Genomic DNA, 12,592 nt, shown 5'->3' on the forward strand with positions numbered 1-12,592 from the left:
ATCTTGGCTCTGCTGCCTTCTTTGGGTGCCAGAGCATTGGGATGGGCACCGTTGTGTTTCAAACCGCACAAGCACACCACTGCACCTGAGAACTGGAGCAGTTTTGGGGTCCAGCCCTGCCTGTCCTTGCACAGTCCAAGCTGTCCCTGGTCACTCAGCTGTGTTGTACCTCTCATTGTTTTGTGATAGTGCTCAATGCATGAATGTGTTTTAGTTTAGACCTGGTTTGTAAGTTCCTGCTTTTGTTGGTAAAGCCATTTAACCCTCTCAGGGGAGAAAATTTCTCATGTATTTTAGGGTCTTTTTTGCACTGAAGACACACAAAAAATAAACGTCTACATGAGACATGATGGCATTCCATAAGATGATGACACAATAGACCAGATAAACCCAAAAATTATTCTGGATACTCAACTTGAAATTTGAAGTAGCATCCTTTTTTTATTATTTTTCTAGTGTTTTTGTAAAGCAGTGATCACAGTATATGTTATATTCCTGGTAAGTTGGAATGACTTGTACCTTTGAAAGCTGTAGGTGGAGGAGCTGGGGAAGTACAGCTTGTAAAATGCTCAGCTTCAGCAGCTTGCATGCTATTGCAGAAGAATTCCTAAAGAAATCCCATCTGGAGAAGAGAACTGTAACACCTGTAACTGTGAGGGCCTCTTCAGGTACCTGTTTTGTGCCTTTAGCTGCAGCAGGGCAGGGTGTCTGACAGATAGAGTTTCCTTGTGTTCCTGCCCTGGGCTGGTTCTAAAGCACAGTCTGTTGTGCTGGATGAGAAATGAGGTGGGATCTGGGAGATGATCCAAACCCAGGGGTAAGTGGGGAATGTTAGGATGCCAGGTCCTGTTCTGTTCTCACATTTTTAAGATTTTTTTTTTTTTTGGTAGTTCACTTACTGCAACCTGAATGTCATTTTGCAGTAATAATCCAGAATAGTTCTTAGGTACAGCAAAGTTACTGTCTGGACTCTCTCCTTATACATTGTAAGGTAACTTTTTATTTTCTCTTGTTCTCTGTTGCATGTTTGCACATTGTAATGGTTTTAGGGACCAAGTTGGGTAATTGTGTGTTTGTACCTGTGAAGTAAAGGAGTGCCTGAGACAATTTGATCTTGTCCAGTTGGCATGTGCAGAAATGGCAGCTAACACCAGTGAAAGCTTTGTGGTTTTCCTTAATGCATCTTTTGAAACCCAAAAGCTGTTTCATAAAAGTAAAAATTAAAAAGTGAACTAGCAGGAAGCTAGCAGAGCTTCCAGTCATAGTGTTTGTGTTCTGGTGAACAGTGAACCCAAAATGGGAAGTGTTGGGTGATGCTGACTGGTGAGAACCATGGCCTCATCCTGAGGAAGCAAGGAGCTCTCCTACCAGGTGGATTTATTTCTTTCTGGTCATTTTTCTGTTCTACAAAGCAAGCAGAGTATATTTTCATGCTAAAGCTCTGGATGCCTTCTGCTGACATGTACTAAGCTGCAGATTGCAGCTCGTGGTTTTAAAGCGTTTGTTCCTGTCAGAGCCAACCAAAGAGTGAATAGGTATGATGTGGAATCAGTGATGGCCTTTCCCAGATAGGATTCTCCAGAGTGGAGGTGGTTTGCAGGAGCAGGCTTGGACCAGTATTGGTGTTTTTCAAAGCTCTGACTTAAGAAGGTGTAAAGGTACCCTGCAGGAAGCCTGGTCTTACACAAGCACCAAAAAGTCTCCTGTACAGGCAGCACTGTAGGGCTTCATTCCAAGAGCTTTGGGCAACCAAAATCATGGAGTTGCAGAGAGTCTTCACAGCCAGAAGCAGATTCTTTTGAGAATTATCTTCAGTCTCCTCAACCTCTGTTAAAATCAAAATCACAGTCTTTACCTATCTGTTTATTTTCCTGCTTCTAAGGAAAGCTGGCTGGGGCCTGTGAACACCAATCATATGAGAAATATATCTTAGATATAATCAAAAGGAGTAGCTTTTTTACTTGCCTTTTAGTTGTTGCCCATGCTTTTGAGCTTTGCCTCTTTCATTGTACCTGTTCTTGCATAATTTGGACAGTATCTGAGTACCCCATTTCCAGAAAAGACTTCTGCTCTGAAATTCCCAGTCTTCCTTCCTGGAATCCTTCCTTCCTTCCTGGAATCCTTCCTTCCTTCCTGGAATCCTTCCTTCCTTCCTGGAATCCTTCTTTCCTTCCTGGAATCCTTCTTTCCTTCCTGGAATCCTTCTTTCCTTCCTGGAATCCTTCCTTCCTTCCTGGAATCCTTCCTTCCTTCCTGGAATCCTTCCTTCCTTCCTGGAATCCTTCCTTCCTTCCTGGAATCCTTCCTTCATTCCTGGAATCCATCCTTCCTGGAATCCTTCCTTCCTTCATGGAATCCTTCATGGAATCCTTCCTGGAATCCTTCCTTCCTTCCTGGAATCCTTCCTGGAATCCTTCCTTCCTGGAATCCTTCCTTCCTGGAATCCTTCCTTCCTGGAATCCTTCCTTCCTTCCTGGAATCCTTCCTTCCTTCCTGGAATCCTTCCTTCCTGGAATCCTTCCTTCCTGGAATCCTTCCTGGAATCCTTCCTTCCTGGAAACCTTCCTTCCTGGAATCCTTCCTTCCTTCCTGGAATCCTTCCTTCCTTCCTGGAATCCTTCCTGGAATCCTTCCTGGAATCCTTCCTTCCTGGAATCCTTCCTGGAATCCTTCCTTCCTGGAATCCTTCCTTCCTGGAATCCTTCCTTCCTTCCTGGAATCCTTCCTTCCTTCCTGGAATCCTTCCTTCCTTCCTGGAATCCTTCCTTCCTTCCTGGAATCCTTCCTTCCTTCCTGGAATCCTTCCTTCCTTCCTGGAATCCTTCCTTCCTTCCTTCTCCAGCAGCTAAACCTAAGACAGATGAAAACCAGTGGTTGCCACCTGAATAGTACTTGTTGATGCCACATTTTATGCATGTACTGTAACTCCTCTGTACATGTTAGCCAAGATTTGGGCTGTGCATTTATAGTTGGCATAAAGAGGGTATCCATGGGATCAGAAAATGTCTTTAGATAACAATTACACATCTTAGTTTGATTAAGACTTTTGCAAACCTTCTGAGCTGGCTTTAGGTAGCAAAAATTACTTCTCTGAGATTATCTGGTGCATAGTTTTGAAGTGACCATCAGATGTTTAATGGGTCTCACCTGCCTGTCCTTTTGTCCTACTGTCACTTGTATTTGGAATAGTGACTCTTTACTCTCTTTTATACACCAGTAGTGGGGATATCAGGTTTGTCCTGGAATGGACATGCATTAGAAATAGTTTGTTTGATCTTTGACCAAGGACTGGCAATTCCTGGCAATGCTTTTACACAGATTTCTGGAGAGTATGAGCTCCAGAGTTCTGCAAATTCCACCTTGTCCTTGAAGCTGGAAATGAAAGTGTGTACACTAGTTGCAAAGGCCAAGATTTGTAGGAAGTGGCTAAATTTAGGTTCTGAGTCCACATTTAGAAACCCAAATAATTGGCCTAATTTTTAAACTCACACAATAGAATTATGGCTGTCCTGTCTATGTCCTTAATAGCAACAACTCAGAATTTCTTGTAGTGCCTTAATTCTGTCTGGTTGCTGAGTTTCAGCTGGATATAGATATTGTAACCCTGTTGGCATGTCAGCATTGTATCTGCACTGTGGAGGAGATCCTGATTTGTAAAACTTCAGTTCTCTTACTAGGCACATTCCAAAGTGTTAATGGCCTTGTCCTTATTTTCCTAAATGGTTTATCTTTGTTACAGAGGCATGGCCTGGCCTGTGGAGCATGAGGTGAAGAAAGCAAAGAAACACAATTTTCTGTTTCTAGTGCAGAAGAAATATTTCTTTACTTGTTGGTATTTAAATATTTTAAAAACCTATGCTGGAACCTGATTTTGTTTGGTGATATCCTATGTAAATATTGAACTGCTGATCATTGGAAACAGTTGATGTCTTCTCCAAGGCCAGCAAATCCATGCATGCAGCTGCTGTGGGAAATCCCAAGCATTACCATGTCCAGCTGCTTGGCCATGAAGGGAAGGGACTAATTATGCAAGGCAGTAAAACAGAGGTGCTGTGTCTGCCAAAGGCTGTCATATAGACATCACTCTTCAAGACTGTTTCTCATAGGACACACAGGAAATTATCATTTTAGGAAGCATTAGAGGATTCGGACAAGAGCATGCATTTATAAGGAATTGACTTAGAGAAGGTAATGGCAATTGAATAGAATCTGTGGTCTGACCATTGGTATTGGGGTTTTTTATTAATTACCTCGACAAAAGTGACCACAGTACTTGTTAGTGATATAAGTGTGATCAGCATAGAGACCAGAGAATTATCCAGCCCTTTTGGTATAATATTAGTATCCTGACAGTAAAAACAAAATAAAATGCTGAAGTGTATGGTGGAAAATGGAGACTAAGACCAAGAATTTCTCCAAGCCAGAAAGTAAAAGCCAGTACTATTCAGAAGTAAAAGTACACAAGTTTATCTTCAGAAATAAAGTAACAGATACACAAGTATACAGTCTGAGCACAGGATGACCAGGTAACACATAACTGTTCAAAAACCAATGAAAACACTGCTACGCTACTTGATGGGTAATAATTTGGGGCAGTCCCAAGCCCATGTAAAGGCTGGATGGAGAATGGATGGACAGCAGCCCTTAGGAGAAGGACTTGGGGGTGTTGCTTGATGAGAAGCTCAACATGCCCCAGCCGTGTGTGCTGGCACTCAGAACCACCCCCTGTGTCCTGAGCTCATCCCCCAGCGTGGGCAGCAAGGGAGGGGAGGATTCTGCCCCTGCTCAGGTGAGACCCCACCTGCAGAGCTGCCTGCAGCCCTGGGGTCCCAGTACAGGACATGGAGCTGTAGGAGCAAGTCCAGAGGAGCCCTTGGAGCTGCTCTGGAGCCAGGCTGGAAGAGCTGGGGGTGCTCACCTGGAGAGGAGAAGGATCCAGGGAGAGCTCAGAGCCCCTGGCAGGGCCTGAAGGGGGACTTTGGACAGGGGATGGAGGGACAGGACACAGGGAATGGCTTCCCACTGCCGGAGGGCAGGGACAGATGGGATATTGGGAAAGAATTGTTCCCTAGCAGGGTGGGGAGGCCCTGGCACAGGGTGCCCAGAGAAGCTGTGGCTGCCCCATCCCTGGAATTGTCCAAGGCCAGGTTGGACAGGGCTTGGAGCAACCTGGGACAGTGGAAGGTGTCCCTGCCCATGGCACGTGGTGGAGTGAGAGAATCTTTAAGTCCCTTTTAAGCCAAACCATTCTGGGATTCTGTGAGGTAGAGAAGTGTCAGTGCTGTTCTAAGAGGTGTTCATGAAAATGCATAGTCTGTGTTACTTGTACTTGATGAAGCTTACTTACCTTTACTTTAAAAAGGGAATATTTTTATAACTGAAGGGAAAGAATAAAAAAAATAGAATGGAAATTAAAGGATGTGATGAAAAATTATATGGAGATCAAGGTGTCAGAATAGGAATGTCTTCCTGGTAGACTTAAACATTACAGTCCTGTCTTTCTCTTATTTCCACAAGTAAATTACCCTTCCAGTGTATCTGTTCTCACTCCGAAGATGTAGGAATAATCTTATGAAACAATTGATCCACTGTTGCTCACAATATTAATATGCTTATTTAATTCAGTATCATTTGAATTAATTTTTGATGTCATAAAACCTGAAGTTCTGTCTGATAGAATATTTATGGCCTTGTTCTCAAAAATTAAATTTTTATACAATTTCCAAATTTCACTGTATTCCATGGAGACTTTGTTCCTGAGTAAGTAACCAAGGGAACCAAAACAAGCCAGTAACACCTATTTCTGTGTGGAACAGCATTGTAGCAAGAAAAGGTGCACAGTGCCAAGGTGAAGTTGGGCAAATGCTTTAATCCAAGTGGAATGCTTTGTTCAGTCACAGCAGACACGTTTCTAATCAGAAATCTTCCAGAAAACACAGTGCAATTTCTTAATTCATTAAAGGCCTGTAATCATCCAGTCTAAACCACAAGGTTTCTGAACTGTGTTGTGTACAATTGGAAGTTTAGCAAGAAGAATGCTGCTAAGAGCACCATGACTTTGTTGTATGCCATTTCCAAATCACTCCTGAAATATACTTTAAAATTAGCAGCATCAGTTGATATCTTCATTTATGACTGACAGTGGTTTAAACAATAGGTTGTTGAACTGTTAAGCGTAGAAAATTGGTATTTGAGTACTCTTAGTACTCTTAAGAGTGCCTGGCTTGAAGCTGCCTAAGGTTTGCAGTTTGTCACTGCTTGTATCAGTTCTTCACTTTGACTTCTTTGAGTTCCTTGGGTTCACTGTTAGAGAAGAAAAGCTCTCCTGTGGTATATCCTCCCATCTTCTCTCTGATCTGAAGTACCTCTTTAATGATACTGGTAATGCTCATGTTCTCCTTGCCAGTCAGCTCTGTTTAATTCTCTGGAAGACTTCACATCCCCCCAGGAGCTTTGGCAATTCAAGAGGCAGTCAGAGCACCCTGTGTCTCAGTCAAACTCAGGTGTTGTTGATGGTGTGGACCATCACAATCAGTGCATTTGCAGGTGTTATTTTCAGGTCGCTTGCAGGATACTGCCCTGGGGAGGCACTGGGGACTGTGGTGCACCATCTGGAAGGTACAGAAGAAACTGCTTGTTTCTCATTTTCAAACACCAGCACTTGTGCTGGAACAGAGTTGTGACAGGAGAGCGCTGGCCTTGGGGCAGTGCTAAGGCTCTGTGTGTTCTGTAGGGAGGACAATCCACTGACCTCAAGCAATTCTTCATCCTTCAGAACAGTGTAGGAAAATTAGTTTAGTGGATATTTTAGCACATTAGTGGAAAAGGACTTTTTTAACATTGGATGTAAGATGGGAAAAAACTGCTCTCCTGTAACAGCATAAGGCCAGCTTTCTAACAGACTTTCTTCTAGGAGATTTTTGCAAGAGATTTCCTTTCATGTTTTACTCCTTGATCCACGAGGTGATGGGGCAGAGCATGTGAAGGGTGACTGATGCTTCTAAATCCAGGCATTACTTTTGATCTTTGGTGACTCTGGAGCTAATTAGTTTTGAATATAAAACTGGAAAATTGTTCTACTTTTTTCATTAAAAGGCTTTTCAAGTATCTAACTTGGGCAGCCTCAACGGTGACATTGACTTTAAATGTTCCAAAGGAGTTTTCTACCAAAAATCGCTTCTATGAATTTGTTTTCATGGTATCATAATCAGTATTTACAGCCTTCAGTGTTTTGCTGGAATAGGTAGATGGGGGAAATACTGCCTACAAAGGATTCCCAGTCCAAAAGAAGCCAGAAAATAGGTAGATTTTTTTCAAGCACTTCAATTCATAGCTGAAGGCACTGCCTTGTAATGCTCCTGGGCTTGGTTTATCTGTTGAAAATAAAGTTGAGGGTAAAGGCAGAGTAAAAATATGAGCAAGGATGAAACTAAAAGTAGAGGGGGCAGTGAAGAAACAGAGTTGGTATATAGCAAAATATGACCATCAGACATAATTCAACTGTGCTGGAGCTCCTGGGGGCTCTCCTGTGACCTGACAGGTGCAGGGAGGGAGTTGCTAAAATGTGTTAGGACAGGCTGACCATGGAGTATACAGGAAGAGATCACTGAAAGGAAAAGCAGAGGCCAGACTGAGTAGGAAGCAGACTTGTAGAATGAATTTGTTGTAAGGTTTACTTATTTGGAAAGAAAAAAATAACTGGGGAAGTAGCTGTTGTTTGATCAGAGTAAGGCTGGTGTATGAAAATTACCAAATGTTGTTGTGCAGAGTAACCAGAACTTGGCAATTTCAGAGGAAGGGGGAAAAACAAGTTTTCCAGTGCTCAGAGGCAGAAGGAGGGAATACTGAAAAGTGTACAGGAATCCATGAAAGGAACCTGTGTTCCAGTGAAAACTGAGTGCTGATCTGCAGGGAGCACAGGAGGAGACAGCAGTGCTCAGGTGTAGCCTGGTTGTAACTTACTCAAGCAGTACCTGAGAGCAGGAACTTCCCTGGCTGTGCTGGAGGGACTTCAGCTCAACACACAGACTGTGTCCCACGTTTGGGAGCATTGCTGTTTGCTGGTGTGTTCCCCATATCACCATAATCCCATTTCAGTGGTGAAGTCACCACTTCAGCAGATTGTGCTGGAGTTTAGCATCCTCTGCTTTTGCTGCTGCTGTTTGTTCATCCAAAATAATGAGTCAGTATTAACCATGTACTTGTTAGGGTAGTATATCCACAGTCTTTGAGAAGGGCCTGACAAGAAAACTTATGAAAGTCCCAAGTGGTCAATTCAGAAAGGGCCAGCGATCTGGGCAGTTTGGTATAACGGATTTGAAACAAGAAAGGAAAATGCTTAGGAAAGGGATGAAGTATAAATAACAGGAGACTGTGTTCTTACATGAAATTGTTGAGGGGAGCTGACCTTGCAACACAGAAGAAACCAGTAAATGTAAGGCATACTCCAGAAACATGAACATCTATTTTAACCCCTTCAAATAACTTCAGCTACCACTGACCTTTCTTTCTTCAGCCACCCTAAGAGTATTGCTGCCCGTTGTCACTGTTCCCTGGGCTGGGCTGGCTCCTTGCTCTGAGCAGAACGGGAACGTGATCTCTGCAGAGTTCCTCAGCAGGGCAGTGGTGCAGCCAAGAACTAGGTCACTGCTGCTGCCTGGAAAGCTGGTCCAGACTTAGAGACAAGCAGCAGAGATGTTATCTGTGCATCTAGAGATGCAGATTCTGAGATATCTGAGCAGGAAAAGGCCCTTTGCTGCCGAGAGCTGAAGGATCCTGTGTGGTGCAGGGCAAGGTGTTGGTGCCACAGCAGCATCCTGGCTTTGAGCAATAGAAATGCCCAGTATGTTTCTGCTGTGCCCTGAGTTCACCCCTGTGCTGGCCTTGTCTTGCTGTGATCTGCTGAGTCCCTCGGGCCTTAGTGCTCCCTTTGCCCAGGGGGAATAATGCTGCTGACAGGTGGATCTGCTCCACAGGAGGTGAGCAGGAGCAGCAGGGCTGGGAGCTGCCTGCTGTTTGTGTGGAATGTGTGCTGGAGGAGGAAGGGCTGTGCTGCCCAAGGGCAGGGGTCCCTCTGGGACTGCACTCTGTTCTGTGTTACCTGTGTTGGCAGGGAAGTGTCATCATAGGTGAGCGTGGAGGAACACTGGCTATTGGCCAGCACTTTTGTGATATTACAGGTGTGTGCAGAGCCCCTTGGAGATTTTTGCCATCACCAGCCTAGAGAGGAAAGGTAGTAGAAGTTTCTGTTCCTCTCAGTAGCCAAGAGTAGGGATCTGCTATTTTGAGAGTGACATGAGAAAACAGAGCTCTTCAGCAAACAGTCCCAGCCTGTTCCCATCTCTTGTTGTTGGTCTCTTCTGCCTCATACCATGTGCTCGCAGGACTTTCTCTGTTTATTGTGTAAATCAGGTGGTTTTCACCTGGAGATGTAAAGCTTGAGATGCTTCATGTCCTGTTACCTTCACTCTTACCGTAAAAAGATCTTGGTTTATGTGTTGTCAGAAGGAATCTGCAGGGAGGAAAAGAAAGCTACGGGATTTTCATATTTTCCCCAAAATACTTCTGCTTACATTTGTGTAGGTTTAGTCTGCACCTCGAGTGACTTTAGTACAAATAAAATTTTTATTTAATGTTTTGATGCTACATTTTTCTTTATTTTTCAGGGCGGGGAAACCACCTCCTGGGTTGCACCTGGATGTAGTCAAAGGAGACAAACTCATTGAGGTATGGAAGTGGGGTTTGGTGGATTTGGTGTATCATGTACATAGGCACCAGCAGCAGAACATTCCCTGTCATCTTCCACACTTATTCATAGGTATTTCGTTTCTCTCATGTACACATTATCTTCAGATCAGTTTGTTTTGCTCTGAAATAATGAATGAAGTGACTTTTCCCTTGCCTGTGTGAGGCAGCCTCATGCCATGCAGGGCTTCCATCAGTTAAACCTCTTCCCTTTGTATTGCTTGTTTGAGAAACATGTCTGGTCAGTTGTTTGTTGTTGTTTTGGGGGGTTTTTTTGCAATACAGGCAGATTAACCAGGCATCCTGTATTTTGCAAGAGTGCTGCTCTGTCCTACAGTATGAAATACAATCTGATTTGCTTTTTCCTCCCACATTCAAGACATGTGAAGTGTTGTGATCAGCACAGATACAGCGAGTTATTTTTATTAGCACCACCTCATTCTCTATTTCATATTTTGTCTTATATCACACTGAAAGTAATAAATAAAGAAAAGTCTCTCTACCTGTCTTGGTTTGAAGGACAGGTGTTTGCCAAGGAAAACAGAAGCTTCCCCTTGGACTGAAAGAAAATGTGATTCTTCCGATTATTATAATTTTGGAATTAAGAGAGCTCTCAGGCAAAGATATGGGGGTAGGAATAACAGTTCTTTACTAGTATATCTAGCACGACAAACAAGAACAACAACAGCTATGAAATTAGCCACAAACAGAACAGTAACTCAGTCCCAGTGTTTTTTGGCTGCAGGCACCTTTTCCCTGAGCTGCAGTTCCCGGTGCTGGGGGCGGGCAGGTCCCGCAGAGCTGCAGGAGGGCTGGGGGTGATGGCAGAGCTGTCCCAGGGGGAGAGAGAGATGGAGAGAGAGCTCTCCGCTCACAGTGTCGGCCCGGTGATCAGCAGAGTGCTGGATGGTGGTAGTTCACAGCGAGAAGACAGCCGGGCAGGGTGCGATGGTGGTTTCCTGACGCTGGGATGGGACACAGGCGGCGATCGTCCTTCTCGTCCGAACTCCGCGGGGGAAATGGGCCGAGACCCAGCCTTCCGCTTCCTCTTCTGGCTGTTTGAATCTCGCGGGGCTTTTCCTCTTCCCTCCCGTCCCCTCCCCCTTGTCACCAGGGCCCAGTCAACAGGTATCTTAGCATGACAATGGGGAAAATTCCACAGAGGGAAAAAGGGAGAGAACTAACCCTCAACACTACCATTGTTGGCAGAGGGATGTATTTCACTGTATGCCAGTGAATGTATTTCAGCTGTGGAGAGACTCCTAACTGGAAGCTGACTGAAACAGAAATGTTTCTGGGTGTAGTGGTTTGACACTGGCCAAATGCTAGGTACCCACAGAAGTCATTCACTTACCCTCTCCTGCTACAGTTGGGCACGGGAAAGGGAAAAAATTAATGAAGGGCTCATGAGTTGAGATAAGGATTGGGAGAAAAAAAAACACAGTAAGGACAAAACAGGTTCAAATTTAAAGGTATAAAGTAAATTTTTTTATTAACAGAGTTGGAGGATAACAAGAAGTAACACAAGCCTTTAAAACACCTTTTTTTTTTTCCCTAGCCCCTTCCTCTTTCCCATCAACACTGCAGGGAGACAGGGCCTGGAGGCTTTGGTCAGTTCATCACTCAAGATCTTTCTCTGTTCACTCAGGGAGAGGAGTCTTCTGTGCCATGGGGTCCCTTCCACAGGCAAACAGTCTGCCCAAAACTGTTGTGGCATGGGTCAGTCATCCATGGGGTGCGGTCTCTTAAGGCTAGGCTGCTCTAGTTTGGAAGCAGAGGTTCTCTCTCTCTCTGTTTGGGTCACCCACGACATCACAGCTTTCTCTGGCATCCACCTCCTCTGCCATGAGCACTTTTCCCACGGGCTGTGAGTAAATCTCTGCATCCCCCTTGGAGGACTCCATGCATTGCAAGGGGACAATTTGTGTCACCATGGTCCACCTTGGCCTGCAGAGGAATGTCAGCTCTGGCACCTAGAGCACCTCCTCCCCTCCTTCTCCACTGACCTTGGTGCCACCATGTTGTTTTCCCTCACATGTTCTCACCTCCTCCTCTGTCTAGGAAAAAACCTGCTGCTCATAGGTACCACTGCCAGCAAGTTTCACTAATTTAAAGATGCTTCCAAGATCCCATAGCACTGAAGCAAACAGCACTCGGATGTGATCCTTGTGTTTCCCTGTTCAGTACAGGTGGCAGAGAGTTTTGCAGTTTTGTCTTTTCTGGTAGCCAGCAGTAACCAAGGAAGACTTTGTTAAATCCTTCAAAACAAGGATTTCCTGAGCACTTGATACTAACCGAGCCATCAGTGCCCCAGCCTCGTGCAGAGGCCTGAGGGTCACCCTGTGATTGCTGGGTCTGCAAAGTGCAACAGCAAAACAAGCCATGCAGTGTTTAAGCTCAGTGTGTGAAGGAAGACACTGGGTTATAGCTCAGAGGCACAGAACAGTTTGGAAATGTTGTCTTGAATTAAAGGCAATAAAATTATCTTCTCTGTTGATGATTTGTTGCAGTACTTCCATGAATTTGTGTCTTTACAAAATCTCTTATTGTTTGTAACAGGTGCAAAATCTAAGCATTGGGATTTTCTGCCAGCCTGTGTATCACTGAGGAGATTGATGGAGTTATCATTCTATCTAGCTGTTTGTTTTCACAGAACTTTGAAATGTAATAATGTTGTGGTGTTGGTTGAAAGTGGCCAGAGGTTTGGAAATTGTTAGATTTAGTTGTGGGTGTCAGAGCTGGTAAATATACACACCTTGATCACCTAAATCCTCTTTTTCTAAGATGGCAGGCCAAAATATGTTAGTCAGTAGATTTCTCAAAGCAGTCACTGTCATGAGTTGATGCT

At 44.3% G+C, this 12,592-nt stretch overlaps 1 non-coding gene across 1 annotated transcript; it reads left to right on the forward strand.

Annotated features, from left to right (window-relative positions):
* Nucleotides 1-12,022: 12,022 nt before the first annotated feature.
* On the forward strand, nucleotides 12,023-12,187 carry LOC134053959 (small Cajal body-specific RNA 1). The gene has a single exon (XR_009933988.1). It is a non-coding gene; the product is annotated as a small Cajal body-specific RNA 1 (non-coding RNA).
* The last annotated feature ends 405 nt before the right edge of the window (nucleotides 12,188-12,592 follow it).

Source organism: Cinclus cinclus, chromosome 26 (genome assembly GCF_963662255.1).
Source record: "Cinclus cinclus chromosome 26, bCinCin1.1, whole genome shotgun sequence".
In the NCBI taxonomy this organism is placed as follows: Eukaryota; Metazoa; Chordata; class Aves; order Passeriformes; family Cinclidae; genus Cinclus; species Cinclus cinclus.